The sequence below is a fragment of the Salmo salar genome, chromosome ssa11 (assembly GCF_905237065.1).
Source record: "Salmo salar chromosome ssa11, Ssal_v3.1, whole genome shotgun sequence".
In the NCBI taxonomy this organism is placed as follows: domain Eukaryota; kingdom Metazoa; phylum Chordata; class Actinopteri; order Salmoniformes; family Salmonidae; genus Salmo; species Salmo salar.
Genome location: NC_059452.1, coordinates 88,113,363 through 88,127,936, shown reverse-complemented (window position 1 = coordinate 88,127,936; position 14,574 = coordinate 88,113,363). Strand labels below are relative to the sequence as shown.

Here is a 14,574-nt window from a genome sequence, read left to right as displayed (position 1 = left end):
CTGAGAACTCTCCCCCCTTGACTTGTCCTTTGGGAAGTTCTTCTTGCCAACGAAAGTCTGGACCTGTGAACCAGTTGGAAGCCATGAGCTGTTCTGATGTGAGACCTCTGGAAGCATGATCCGCAGGATTCTCTTCAGAGGTCACATTTCTCCATTGTTCGGGATCTGTGCTTTGCTTAATGCGTTGGATACAGTTAGCTACAAAGACATGGAATCTTCTGGCTTCATTGTTGTTGTAGCCAAGAACTACCTTCGAGTCTGTCCAGAAGTATTCCTGTAGACCTTGTATCTCTAGCTTCCTTTTGAGCATGTCACTTGTTCGAACAGCTACCACCGCTGCTGAAAGTTCCAGTCGTGGTATGGTCGTAATCTTGGAAGCTCTCTTGCTTCTTTCACCAGCTGGGCCGCTTCAGCTTCAGACGATACGCTCGTCAACCCCATCATCAACATAAAAGTTCCTTTCTATGAACTGGATAGACTTCTCGCTGAAGCTTCCTCGTCCTTCGGCAGTGAGATGTTTGAGACCATAGTTGGCACAACCAGGAGATGAAGCTGCAACGAACAAGTGGACCTTCATACGATACACTGAGGGTTGAGACTCTAGATCTCCGTTCTCCCACCAAAGGAACCGCAGATAATCTTGGTCTTCTGCTTTCACATGAAACTGGTGGAACATGCGCTCTACATCACACATGATTGCAACTGGACCCTTACGAAAACGACAAAGGACACCCAGCAATGTGTTTGTCAACTCTGGACCGGTGAGGAGATGGTCATTCAAGGACGTCTCTCGAAACTTAGCTGAGCAGTCAAAGACGACTCGTATCTTCCCAGGTTTTTGTGGGTGGTAAACCCCATGATGTGGGATGTACCATGCTGGATGTTTGTTCATTTCTTCCTTGGAGACCTTCTCAGCATCTCCACAAGCTATGGTCTCTTCCATAAATGCTGTGTAGTCCTTGTAGTACTGCTTGTCTCTCCTTAGCCTCCTTTCCAGGCACTTGAGGCGGTGAACTGCACATGTTTTATTGTTCGGCAGGTTGGGTCTTTCTTCCTTAAACGGCAGCGGCATCTCGTAATGTCCATTGTCCTTGCGTTTGATGCCCGCTTTCATTTTGTCAGGAACCGGATATCCTCTTGAGATATGAGGTCCTCTTCTGTAGCTCTCTCATTGAAGTCGGATTCAAGCATCTTGATAACGTCCAGTGCTGTGATTACCTCTCTTACGCGTGTTCTACAAACATAGTGTACTTGATTTGTGAGGTTGGAAGAAGATTGAAGACTTGGCATCACCTGTCTAACGATCACCTGATGACTCACTCCAATAGCGTCGCCATAGTCGATACATGGGTTTCCATAGCCGACTATGCTCCAGCCAAGGTCTGTTCTCTGAGCAAAAGGCTGATTTCCCTTACCAGACACAATTTCTCTTGGAAGGAGAGCCTGGGAGCAGTTGTAGCCAATTAAGAGACCGACATCACAGCTCTGTTGAGGAGCAATCTCCTCTGCAATGTGTTCAAGATGAGACCATGCTCTTGCCGTCTCTGGAGTAGGAATATGATCTCTGTTTGCAGGAATAAACTCTCTCGAGTAGGTCGTTGGCAGAGGGATTTTCTTCTCCAAGTAAAACCCTCTAACCTGCAAACCAGACAGCTTCTGGCTGGGCACGATGGTATTCCTTGAAGCCATTGTAGAGATTTTCAGATGTACTGGCTCCTTCCTTGTATTGAGAGCTTTTGTTGTCTCTTCAAGGATAAAGGTGGTGTCGCTCTGGGTGTCAAGAAGTGCATACACGAGAACTTCACGATCGGGCTCGCTTGTGGTTGACACCCATACTGGAATGATTGTGGAGGTGTGAGTGTTGTTAATGTCCCTTACGACTCTGTTAGATATGGCCTCACTTGACGCACTTGTCCCCTTATCTTGTGGTGGCTCTGTCTTCCTATCCCTTGACCTTTCTTTAGTACGATCTTCGTGCAGGCAGGATGGATGCCTCCTCTGACACGTGTCACAGGTGTTCCTGTTATCACAATCTTTTGAACGATGCCCAGGCCTTAAACAGCCGAAGCACAATTTATTCTCTTGAACAAACTTCTGTCGCTCTGCGGTGGGCTTATCCATGAAGTTCCAACATTTGTGGAGACTATGACCTGACTTCTCACAGAAGACACAACTAGTGACAGTATCTTTCTCATCAGAGTTAGTTGCCAATACCCTTGCTCCAGGGCTTTGAATCCTTGGCGTCTAAGGTTTTCCATCTTCGCTTGGTTTCAAAGCGTGAAGGGATGTTACAGGATTGCAAGCGATCTTGGCTTCTCTAGTGAGAAACTTCACAAACTGACTGAAGCTGGGAAAGGTCTCAGTTTCTTCTAAGATGTCTATGACCTTTCTATTCCATCTTGAAGTTAGCCAATCTGGAAGTTTAGCGAGGATCTTTTGGTTTTCATTACAGTCATTAAGCACCTCCAGGCCCTTATTCTGAGACATAGCAGCCTCACAGCTGCGAAGAAAATCTACAAGGTCTCTAAGTTCAAGACTGTCCTTGGATCCTATCTTAGGCCATGCATTGAGCTTATCTCTGAAGGACTTGGCGACGAGGAATTTGTTTCCGTACCTTTCTTCAAGAATGGTCCACGCAGCATGGTAGGCTGACTCTGTTCCTAACATAAAGTAACTTTCGATGGCTTTCTTGGCAGGCCCACCGACATATTTTCTTAAGTAATATATCTTCTCAGTTGCTGGTATGTTCTTCCTGTCTATCAGAGTCTGAAAAGAGACCTTCCAGTCAGTGAACGTGAGTGGTTCTCCATTGAATGTTACTGGTTCTGGTATGGGGAGGCGGCTTTCACTGATTGATTCCGCTAGTAACCTGAACATGGTCTTGGTGCTATCTTCATGTTGTGTGCTTGTCACAACATGTTGTGGTGAGAGACTGTGAGATGAGCCACTTCTGTGCATGACTTCTTTCACAGATTTGCAGTTAGAGGACGAGAAGAGAGAACTACTCTCTGAGTTTTCATCTTGCTCATACACTTGCATCCTTGCCTTGGCAGTATTTAGTTTCTTGAGCACTTCTAGGCGCTCTAACTCTCTACGCTTGTCTTCTAGCGTCCTTCGTCTGGCAGCATTTTCTACCTCTAACTTGACTCGCAGCCTAGCTTCTTCTAAGCTGCGTTTCACAGCCTCAGCTTCTTGCTCCGCTGTCCTCTTCTTATCTTCATCTTCGAGTCTCTGAAGCTCTTCTAGTTGGCGTTCTTGCTCAACCATTACTTCTAAAGCTGCTTGGTTAGCAGCAACTTCCGCCGCAGCCTCTTGTCTCTTGACAGATGACACGCTTGAGTGTCTGGAGTTGACCTTTGAGTTGCTTTGAGACTGGGAGGAAATGCTTGAGGGCTGATAGTTGAGACTTGACTTATGTGAGAGTTCAGACATGCACAAGGAATTGCTGTCCTTCCAGTGCAGCTCTATCTGGTTACTTTGACCTTCTTCCCTGGCCTTTAGATGACACCTTACAGTCTTGATAATAGACATTGTAACTGCTTCACACGTATCAACTCTGTGGCGTATATCGTTGTCGGGAATGTCAATTTGACGCAAATTTACATAAACAAGGTTTAGCTCTGTAGAGGTATGGCTGATCTTGTTTAAGAGGTCTTCTAGTAGGTCTTCAGAGCAACAGCCTGTCAGTGACAGTTTTGCTTCCTTTACCAGAGCCTTCCACTTCTCATAGCTGACTCTGAAACGATGTTCGAGCTGTCTCCACCTTTCGTCGCGCAGTTCTCTGCCCTTTTCAGTTAACCTGCGGACCCTCTCACCTTTTCGTGGCTCTAGTTGTGATGTCTCATTAGCAGCTTCTGTATCATCATTCTCTGGCAGCCGTGACTCCACACCAGTCTGGGTCTCTTCCTGCTGCTCTGTTTGTTCTGATGAAGGCTTGAAGTTTGCGAGGTGTTGCTGCAGCTGCTCAACTTGACCCACCCCATCTCTATCACCTTTAGTGAAACTACCCTTTTCTGACATTCTAAATCAAATCAAATCAATTCTAGGTAAGGTTTGGATAAGTGAGTAGGTAATTTAAACCTTAGTACGTGGTATAAACATGTATAATGCTTGTAACAAAGGCTTGAACAAACACCTTACCAAACAATTACACTACTAACTTACAGGTGAAAATATAATGAATAGGTGTACGCTGACCCTTAATGTTTTGTCGCAATATATATATTGTTTTAGTAAGTATCAAATCATATTTTTCCAGTAATACACATAACAGCGATACATTAAGATAGAAAGAACAAATGCATAATACCAGCGTCTTGATGAAATACACAACTATCTCCAGTCCTCACGAATTGTAATCTTAGTCTCTTATTAGCAGTTCACAAGGCTAGGGCCACCTTCAAACACCTTGACTTGTACATACGTGTCTGACTTTCCTGTTAGCCTTGACCTTATGTTGCCTCACGATGCTTCCTTATGTGGAGATTTTCTTCTTAGGTTGCAGGTAGGTGCAAAACTCTTATCTGGCAGATGACAGGGCCTACCAGGATTTGGGCATCTTGTAGACGTTTACAGCTGGATGAGATTCTTCTTTCTCTCTTGCTCGTGAAGAGCATTGAGTTCTCACTGTAACTCCCTCCAGTAACCACGAGCACAACCGTTCCTTGATTATAACTGGCGGCTTTATTCTGTAGTTTAGTCAGAATTATCACCTTCCGTGAGAACTATAAAGTAAATGAAAATACAGTTTAAGCACACTCGTACACCTTCTTGTCTTATGAGTGACTTATTAGCTTGGTATAACTCTGAAGTAATTACATACATAAACAGTTTAGCCGGAGCTATAACAGTATCAGATTGAACACACGAATAAAGGAAAAAATACCTCATTGGCTGCTTATTACAGAAGGGAGGAAATCAAACTTCACACTTATTATTCCTGGCATGAATTCACGCTTCATCCTAACATACACATATCAACCTTTACGAACTACACCCGGTAACATGAAAACTTAGCTAACATCGCGCGGGAAAGCCTTCACCCCCAAAGATGTGTTGCTACGATAATGATCCCCGTTACAACAGTTATTAGCCACGTAGTTCCACCTGTCTTATCATTTATGGCTGGCCATATCTATGGTTGAGTTTGTGCCATGCGTCTTTGTAGGCTCAATCATAATTTCTGTAGAAAGTACCATCCAGGGTCTTACGAGCAGGTCTACCCACGTACTTCTTAAGATAATAAAGCTTGTCAGCTGACGAGATGCTTCTTTGATAGATAAGTGACACAAATTAGGCTTTCCACTCAAGGAATTGAATTTGATCCCCATTGAATACAAATGGCTCTGGCATTGGAAGTCGATTAAGGGCTATCTTGTAAGGCTTGAGCCAGAGAAGTCACATTCACATGAGATGATGATGCTGGGGCATTGGAGGATTGTTGGTTGGTAGTTGGAGTAATGTTGTTGGCAGTTTTGAAGCTAGTTTCCCATACAACCTCCTGGTTGTAGGCCTCCAACCTGGCCCGAGCTGCCCTTACGTCTCTCTCTGCCTGTAGTCGTTCCAGTTCACCTTTCTGAACTTTGCTGCTCTTTGAAGTGTTGTATCCTTTCCTTTTGTTTATTTTCCTCCAGGAACACTTCACACTCAACTTCCTTTGTTGCCAGCTCTACTGCTGCGTCTCCAAGTTTGGCTGCCATACATTTGAAGTCGGAAGTTTACATACACCTTAGCCAAATATATTTAAACTCAGTTTTTCACAATTCCTGATATTTAATCCTAGTAAAAATTCCCTATCTTAGGTCAGTTAGGATCACCACTTTATTTTAAGAATGTGAAATGTCAGACTAATAGTAAAGACTGATTTATTTCAGCTTATATTGCTTTCATCACATTCCCAGTGGGTCAGAAGTTTACATACACTCAATTAGTATTTGGTACCTTTTAAATTGTTTAACTTGGGTCAAACATTTCGGGTAGCCTTCCACAAGCTTCCCACAATAAGTTGGGTGAATTTTGGCCCATTCCTCCTGACAGAGCTGGTGTAACTGAGTCAGGTTTGTAGGCATCCTTGCTCACACACACTTTTTCAGTTCTGCCCACACATTCTCTATGGGATTGAGGTCAGGGCTTTGTGATGGCCACTTCAATAGCTTGACTTCATTGTCCTGTTATGGATAGGGGGCAGTATTTTCACGGCCGGATAAAAAACGTACCCGATTTAATCTGGTTATTACACCTGCCCAGAAACTAGAATATGCATATAATTAGTAGCTTTGGATAGAAAACACTCCAAAGTTTCTAAAACTGTTTGAATGGTGTCTGTGAGTATAACAGAACTCAAATGGCAGGCCAAAACCTGAGAAGATTCTGTACAGGAAGTACCCTGTCTGACCATTTCTTGGCCTTATTTGTCATCTCTATCCAAAACAGAGGATCTCTGCTGTAACGTGACACTTTCTAAGGCTCCCATAGGCTCTCAGAAGGCGCCAGAACGCTGAATGATGACTCTGCAGTCTCTGGCTGAAAAACAGTAGCGCATTTGGATAGTGGTCGATCTGAGAACAATGAGACGGGCGCACGCATGCACGTGAAGAGGCCATTTTACATTTTCAGTCTTTGAACGAAAACGACTCCCGGTCGGAATATTATCGCTATTTTACGAGAAAAATCGCATAAAAATTGATTTTAAACAGCGTTTGACATGCTTCGAAGTACGGTAATGGAATATTTTGAATTTTTTTGTCACGATACGCGTCCGCGCGTCACCCATCGTTACCCTTCGGATAGTGTCTTGAACGCACGAACAAAACGCCGCTATTTTGATATAACTATGGATTATTTGGAACCAAACCAACATTTGTTGTTGAAGTAGAAGTCCTGGGAGTGCATTCTGACGAAGAACAGCAAAGGTAATCCAATTTTTCTTATAGTAAATCTGAGTTTGGTGAGTACCAAACTTGGTGGGTGTCAAAATAGCTAGCCTGTGATGGCCGGGCTATCTACTCAGAATATTGCAAAATGTGCTTTCACCGAAAAGCAATTTTAAAATCGGACACCGCGATTGCATAAAGGAGTTCTGTATCTATAATTCTTAAAATAATTATGTTTTTTGTGAACGTTTATCGTGAGTAATTTAGTAAATTCACCGGAAGTGTTCGGTGGAAATGCTAGTTCTGAACGTCACATGCTAATGTAAAAGCTGGTTTTTGATATAAATATGTACTTGATTGAACAAAACATGCATGTATTGTATAACATAATGTCCTAGGAGTGTCATCTGATGAAGATCATCAAAGGTTAGTGCTGCATTTAGCTGTGGTTTTGGTTTTTGTGACATTATATGCTAGCTTGAAAAATGGGTGTCTGATTATTTCTGGCTGGGTACTCTCCTGACATAATCTAATGTTTCGCTTTCGTTGTAAAGCCTTTTTGAAATCGGACAGTGTGGTTAGATAAAGGAGAGTCTTGTCTTTAAAATGCTGTAAAATAGTCATATGTTTGAAAAATTGAAGTTTTCGGATTTTCGAGGAGTTTGTATTTTGCGCCACGCCCTATCATTGGATATTGGAGCGGTGTTCCGCTAGCGGAACGTCTAGATGTAAGAGGTTATTTTTCCACAACTTTGGAAGTGTGCTTGGGTCATTGTCCATTTGGAAGACCCATTTGCAACCAAGCTTTAACTTTCTGACTGATGTCTTGAGATGTTGTTTCAATATATCCACATAGTTTTCCTACTTCATGATGCCATCTATTTTGTGAAGTGCACCAGTCCCTCCTGCAGCAAAGCTCCCCCACAACATGATGCTGCCACCCCCGTGCTTCACGGTTGGATGGTGTTCTTCGGCTTGCAAGCATCACCCTATTTCCTCCAAACATAACAATGGTCATTATGGCTAAACAGTTCTATTTTTGTTTTATCAGACGAGAGGACATTTCTCCAAATAGTATGATCTTTGTCCACATGTGCAGTTGCAAACCGTAGTCTGGCTTTTTTAATGGCGGTTATGGAGCAGTGGCTTCTTCCTTGCTAAGTAAGCTTTCAGGTTATGTCGATATAGGACTTGTTTTACTGTGGATATAGATACTTTTGTACCTGTTTCCTCCAGCATCTTCACAAGGTCCTTTGCTGTTGTTCTGGGATTGATTTGCACTTTTCGCACCAAATACATTAATCTCTAGGAGACAGAACGTGTCTCCTTCCTGAGCGGTATCATGGCTGCGTGGTCCCATGGTGTTTATACTTGCGTACTATTGTTTGTACAGATGAACGTGGTACCTTCAGGTGTTTGGAAACTGCTCCCAAGGATGAACCAGATTTGTGGAGGTCTGCAATTTACTTTCTGAGGTCTTGGCAGATTTTCTTTGATTATCCCATGATGTCAAGCAAAAAGGCACTGAGTTAGAAGGTAGGCCTTGAAATACATCCACAGGTACACCTCCAATTGACTTAAATGATGTCAATTAGCCTATCAGAAGCTTCTAAAGCCATGACAACATTTTCTGTAATTTTCCAAGCTGTTTAAAGGCACTGTCAACTGAGTGTATGTAAACTTCTGACCTACTGGAATTGTGATAGAGTGAATGATAAGTAAAATAATCTGTCTGTAAACAATTGTTGGAAAAAATTACTTGTGTCATGCACCAAGTGGATGTCCTAACCGACTTGCCAAAACTATAGTTTGTTAACAATACATTTGTGGAGTGGTTGAAAAACGAGTTTTAATGACTCCAACCTAAGTGTATGTAAACTTCCGACTTCAACTGTACCTCCATCACTCCAGTATCCCTGTACATTGTAAATATGGTATTGTATCTGACTTTAAAAAAATATTTCCAGTATATAGTATGCTTACCTTCATACTTACTTACTTTATTGTGTATTTCATTTATCTTATTCTTATTTCTTGTGTTTTTTTTCTAGTAAATACATTGCTATTATTTATTGCATTTTGTTATGTTTTGAGTTAGAAAGAAAGGCATTTCACTGTACTTGTGCATTTGACATTAAAACTTGAAGCTAACCTACAACACACGGTCAAATATAAACTGGAGTTGCTTACCAAGTAGACAGTGAATGTTCCTGAGTGGCCAAGTTACAGTTTTGACTTAAATCTGTTATGGTAAAATTTGAAAATTGCACATGAGCTTTTTTGTACTTAAATATATTCTTAGCATACTAGATAAAGAGCAAAACAAATATACTTTGAATACACCTTTAAGTACATTTTTTGCACATTTTTCATAAATTAGAAATATACTAAAATGGTATATGTCACGCCCTTTTTTATTCTCTATTTTGTTAGGTCAGGGTGTGACTTGGGTGGGCATATCTAGGTTTCTATTTCTTTGTTGGCCTTGTATGGTTCCTAATCAGAGGCAGCTGTTTATCGTTGTCTCTGATTGGGGATCATAGTTAGGCAGCCCTTTTTCCAACCTGTGATTGTGGGATCATGTTTGTGTGTAGTTGCTTTCTGCATTGCATATAGCTTTACGTTCATTTTTTGTAAAAAAAAAAATTCCGGTGTCATTTTTATTGAAAGTAAAATGTACCCAAACCACACTGCACCTTGGTCCAGTTCTTCAGACGAATGTAACAATATGAGTCAAATTTATTTTGTATTTTCTTTACAATAACAGTGTATTTTTAATGTTTCAAGTATACTTTCACAAATACACTTCTACTCAGTAACCACATTAACTACTTTAATTACCCATATTAATGCTACCTTGATTGACCAAGGCATATTCTCAACCAAAGTAAACATGCTATTTTCAAAGCAGTTGTGGTTTGAGCCTCAAATTACAAGTAAAGCTTTTGAAAACTGTGCATAACTGTTCTCTAGTGGGATTTCACACTTTAGCTGTTCACATTACGGTGATAAATTAACATTTCAATAAAATGTGTACTGTGTAAGTAAAGAGAGAACATTATTCCATTTGGGAAAGTGAATATCAAAACATTTGAATTAGCTAAATATAAGGAACAATATCATATTATAAATCAAAACTGCAGAAAAGGATGCTGGGTTATATGCAAAAGAGTTGCAAAAATTTTTTGAAAGTATACTTTCAATGTATTTTGTGGACATTCATGTTAAATATACTTTTTTAAAGTACACTGCTCAAAAAAATAAAGGGAACACTAAAATAACACATCCTAGATCTGAATGAATGAAATAATCTTATTAAATACTTTTTTCTTTACATAGTTGAATGTGCTGACAACAAAATCACACAAAAAGAATCTATGGAAATCCAATTTATCAACCCATGGAGGTCTGGATTTGGAGTCACACTCAAAATTAAAGTGGAAAACCACACTACAGGCTGATCCAACTTTGATGTAATGTCCTTAGAACAAGTCAAAATGAGGCTCAGTAGTGTGTGTGGCCTCCACGTGCCTGTATGACCTCCCTACAACGCCTGGGCATGCTCCTGATGAGGTGGCGGATGGTCTCCTGAGGGATCTCCTCCCAGACCTGGACTAAAGCATCCGCCAACTCCTGGACAGTCTGTGGTGCAACGTGGCGTTGGTGGATGGAGCGAGACATGATGTCCCAGATGTGCTCAATTGGATTCAGGTCTGGGGAACGGGCGGGCCAGTCCATAGCATCAATGCCTTCCTCTTGCAGGAACTGCTGACACACTCCAGCCACATGAGGTCTAGCATTGTCTTGCATTAGGAGGAACCCAGGGCCAACCGCACCAGCATATGGTCTCACAAGGGGTCTGAGGACCTCATCTCGGTACCTAATGGCAGTCAGGCTACCTCTGGCGAGCACATGGAGGGCTGTGCGGCCCCCCAAAGAAATGCCACCCCACACCATGACTGACCCACCGCCAAACCGGTCATGCTGGAGGATGTTGCAGGCAGCAGAAAGTTCTCCACGGCGTCTCCAGACTCTGTCACGTCTGTCACATGTGCTCAGTGTGAACCTGCTTCATCTGTGAAGAGCACAGGGCGCCAGTGGCGAATTTGCCAATCTTGGTGTTCTCTGGCAAATGCCAAACGTCCTGCACGGTGTTGGGCTGTAATCACAACCCCCACCTGTGGACGTCGGGCCCTCATACCACACTCATGGAGTCTGTTTCTGACCGTTTGAGCAGACACATGCACATTTGTGGCCTGCTGGAGGTCATTTTGCAGGGCTCTGGCAGCGCTCCTCCTGCTCCGCCTTGCACAAAGGCGGAGGTAGCGGTCCTGCTGCTGGGTTGTTGCCCTCCTACGGCCTCCTCCACGTCTCCTGATGTACTGGCCTGTCTTCTGGTAGTGCCTCAATGCTCTGGACACTACGCTGACAGACACAGCAAACCTTCTTGCCACAGCTCGCATTGATGTGCCATCCTGGATGAGCTGCACTACCTGAGCCACTTGTGTGGGTTGTAGACTCCGTCTCATGCTACCACTAGAGTGAAAGCACCGCCAGCATCAAAAGTGACCAAAACATCAGCCAGGAAGCATAGGAACTGAGAAGTGGTCTGTGGTCACCACCTGCAGAACCACTCCTTTATTGGGGGTGTCTTGCTAATTGCCTATAATTTCCACCTGTTGTCTATTCCATTTGCACAACAGCATGTGAAATGTATTGTCAATCAGTGCTGCTTCCTAAGTGGACAGTTTGATTTCACAGAAGTGTGATTGACTTGGAGTTGCATTGTGTTGTTTAAGTGTTCCCTTTATTTTTTTGAGCAGTGTATATTTAAGTATATATTTTTTGAGCTATGAAAAAGTGTACTCAGGAAGAGTTCCTCAGCTGTGCATGTTTCCTTATGTGAAATAAACAATCATTATCATTGTCAACTTTCTCTACACTCTTCTGAACAGGATTTCAGAAAGTACTTTAAAACTCATTATTGCCACTGAAACTACAGTGCCTTGCAAAAGTATTCATACCCCTTGGATGTATTCACATTTATTGTTACAAAGTGGAATTAAAATTGATTTTATGAAAAAAAAGGTCAACAATCTACACAAAATACGCTGTAATTATATATATATTTTTGATTGATAGAAATTGAATAAGTAAAATTGTCGATGCATACGTATACATCTCCTTAAGTCAATACATGTTATACATGTTACCTTTGGCATCAATTACAGTGGTGAGCCTTCTTGGATATGTCTCTAAGAGCATTAGACACCTGGATTGTACAATATCAGCCCTTGTTCTTTTCATAATTCTTCAAGCTCAGTCAAGATATTGAGGATCATGGCTAGACAGCAATTTTCAAGTCTTGCCCTAGATTTTCAAGCAGACTTAAGTCAAGACTTTAACTTGGCCAATCAGGAACATTCACTGTCTTCTTGGTAAGCAACTGCAGTGTTTTATGTTATTTTCCTGCTGAAAGGTGAATTCCTCTCCCAGTGTCTGTTGAAAAGTAGACTGAACCATACTATGATGCAGGCACGACCATGCTTGAAAATAAGGTGGCTATATTTTAGTTATCAAATTTTGATTAATTCTTCGGGATCGGTGTCCCGTCCACGAGATGGTTGAGCTAACGTAGGCTAATACGATTAGCATGAGGTTGTAAGTAACAAGAACATTTCCCAGGACATAGACATATCTGATATTGGCAGAAAGCTTAAATTCTTGTTAGTCTAACTGCACCGTCCAATTTACAGTAGCTATTACAGTGAAAGAATACCATGCTATTGTTTGAGGAGAGTGCATAGTTTTGAACATGAAACGTTATCAATAAACAAATTAGGCACATTTGGGCAGTCTTGATACAACGTTTTGAACAGAAATGCAATGGTTAATTGGATCAGTCTAAGACTTTGCACATACACTGCTTGCTATTGTGTTATATTCTCCTACATTCCTTTTACATTTCCACAAATGTCAGTGTTTCCTTTCAAATGGTACCAAGAATATGCATATCCTTGCTTCAGGGCCTGAGTTACAGGCAGTTAGATTAGGGAATGTCATTTTATGAGAAAATTGGGAAAAGGGGCGGATCCTTAAGAGGGGCAGATCCTTAATTTTACTTTTTTTTATTACTTTGACATTACAGAGTGTTTTGAGTTCATTGATGACAACAAATGACATTTAAATAAATGTTAAACCCACTTTGTAACACAAAATGTGAAGAAATAAAAGGGGTATGAATTCTTGCATAGTGTACTTGGTCACTCACAAGCAGAGTTTCATTAAGAAAAATCAATACTTTAGAAGTGCATTTTGAATGATTTATACTAAATTAGAATTAAAGCGTTTTAAATTAAAATACAGTTTCAATTAGTGTGTTTAAGTTTAATGATAGAGAACATATAGTATACTTAAAGACTGAAAAACAACAAATATAAAGTACACTTTTAATAAGTGTGATGAAGTGTAATGATAGTATATTTATAGTATACATTAAGATATACTAGAAAATGACATCTTGTATTTGAAGTATATTGTTTGAAATGTTTGTACATTTAAGTATACGTTAGTATACTTGTAATATATTAAAATATTTTTACAAATTCACTTGGGATTACTCTGACCTGTGAGAATTTAATGTAACGTCAACCACATATTTTACACCCATTTTCAAGTTCCCTATTTTAAGGCAGGGTAAAAACATAATCAGTTAATGACTGCTAAATATTGTATGAAACAATGATGTACTCAACATAATACTGTATCAGAGAAATATAACTGATTGCAAGGGATATTAGTGTTGTCCTTAAATCACCAGCAGAGGGGGACAGAGAAGTGTGTAACACATCAGATGAGAGCCCTAGACTGAGCTTTTATCTTTGTGAGTCAAACATTCAGAATAGATGGCTAGCCTGGATGAATTGTTCATATGGCACAGAAGAAAAAGTATGATGGAGAAAAACACAGACAAATAAAGAAATTGAAGGATATATACTGTACAAAAATAAAGTTGAAAGTGTTGGTCCCATGTTTCATGAGATTTTCCATTGGCTGGGCCTGGCTCCCTAGTGGGTGGGCCTAAACCCTCCCAGGCCCACCCATGGCTGCACCCCGGCCCAGTCATGTGAAATCCATAGATGTTGGCCTAATGAATTTATTTAAAATGACTGATTCAGTAAATTTGTTGAAATTGTTACATATTGCGTTTATATTTTTGTTTAGTATAGAATGAAGAGAAAGCTGGAAATGGACAGTAAGCAGAACTGTAGTCACTAATGTATGTTTCTAAAGAATCCTCTTATGTCATTATCAGCTGTCTCTCTTACCCCCCTCCTACCCTCCTCCTCCCCTCCTCCACCCTTCCACTCCTCCTACCCTCCTACTCCACCCCTCCTACCCTCCATCACCACTCCGCCAACCCTCCTACCCCCTGGTTGGCTGGCGATGATGGTAATAGCAATTAAGACACTGCTCTCACAAATGGCTGCTTTCATTAGCTTTGTCTTAAGAGAGAGAGAGAGAGTAGGAAGGGACGAGTCAGCAGCTAGGCATACACACAAACACACACACACACTACATGCATGATGAACGAACAAGAGGAGAGAGAGAGAGAGAGAGAGAGAGAGAGAGAGAGAGAGAGAGAGAGAGACTGATGATATTAATAACTGTTTAAGAGAGCAAGGTCATTAGCTTGTACTCA

The 14,574-nt window shown here is 41.3% G+C and overlaps 1 pseudogene; it reads right to left on the bottom strand.

The window, feature by feature from the left end:
- Positions 1 to 14,571: 14,571 nt before the first annotated feature.
- The window catches only part of LOC123725105 (uncharacterized protein DDB_G0271670-like), a 3,507-nt pseudogene continuing 3,504 nt past the window's right edge, over positions 14,572 to 14,574 (bottom strand).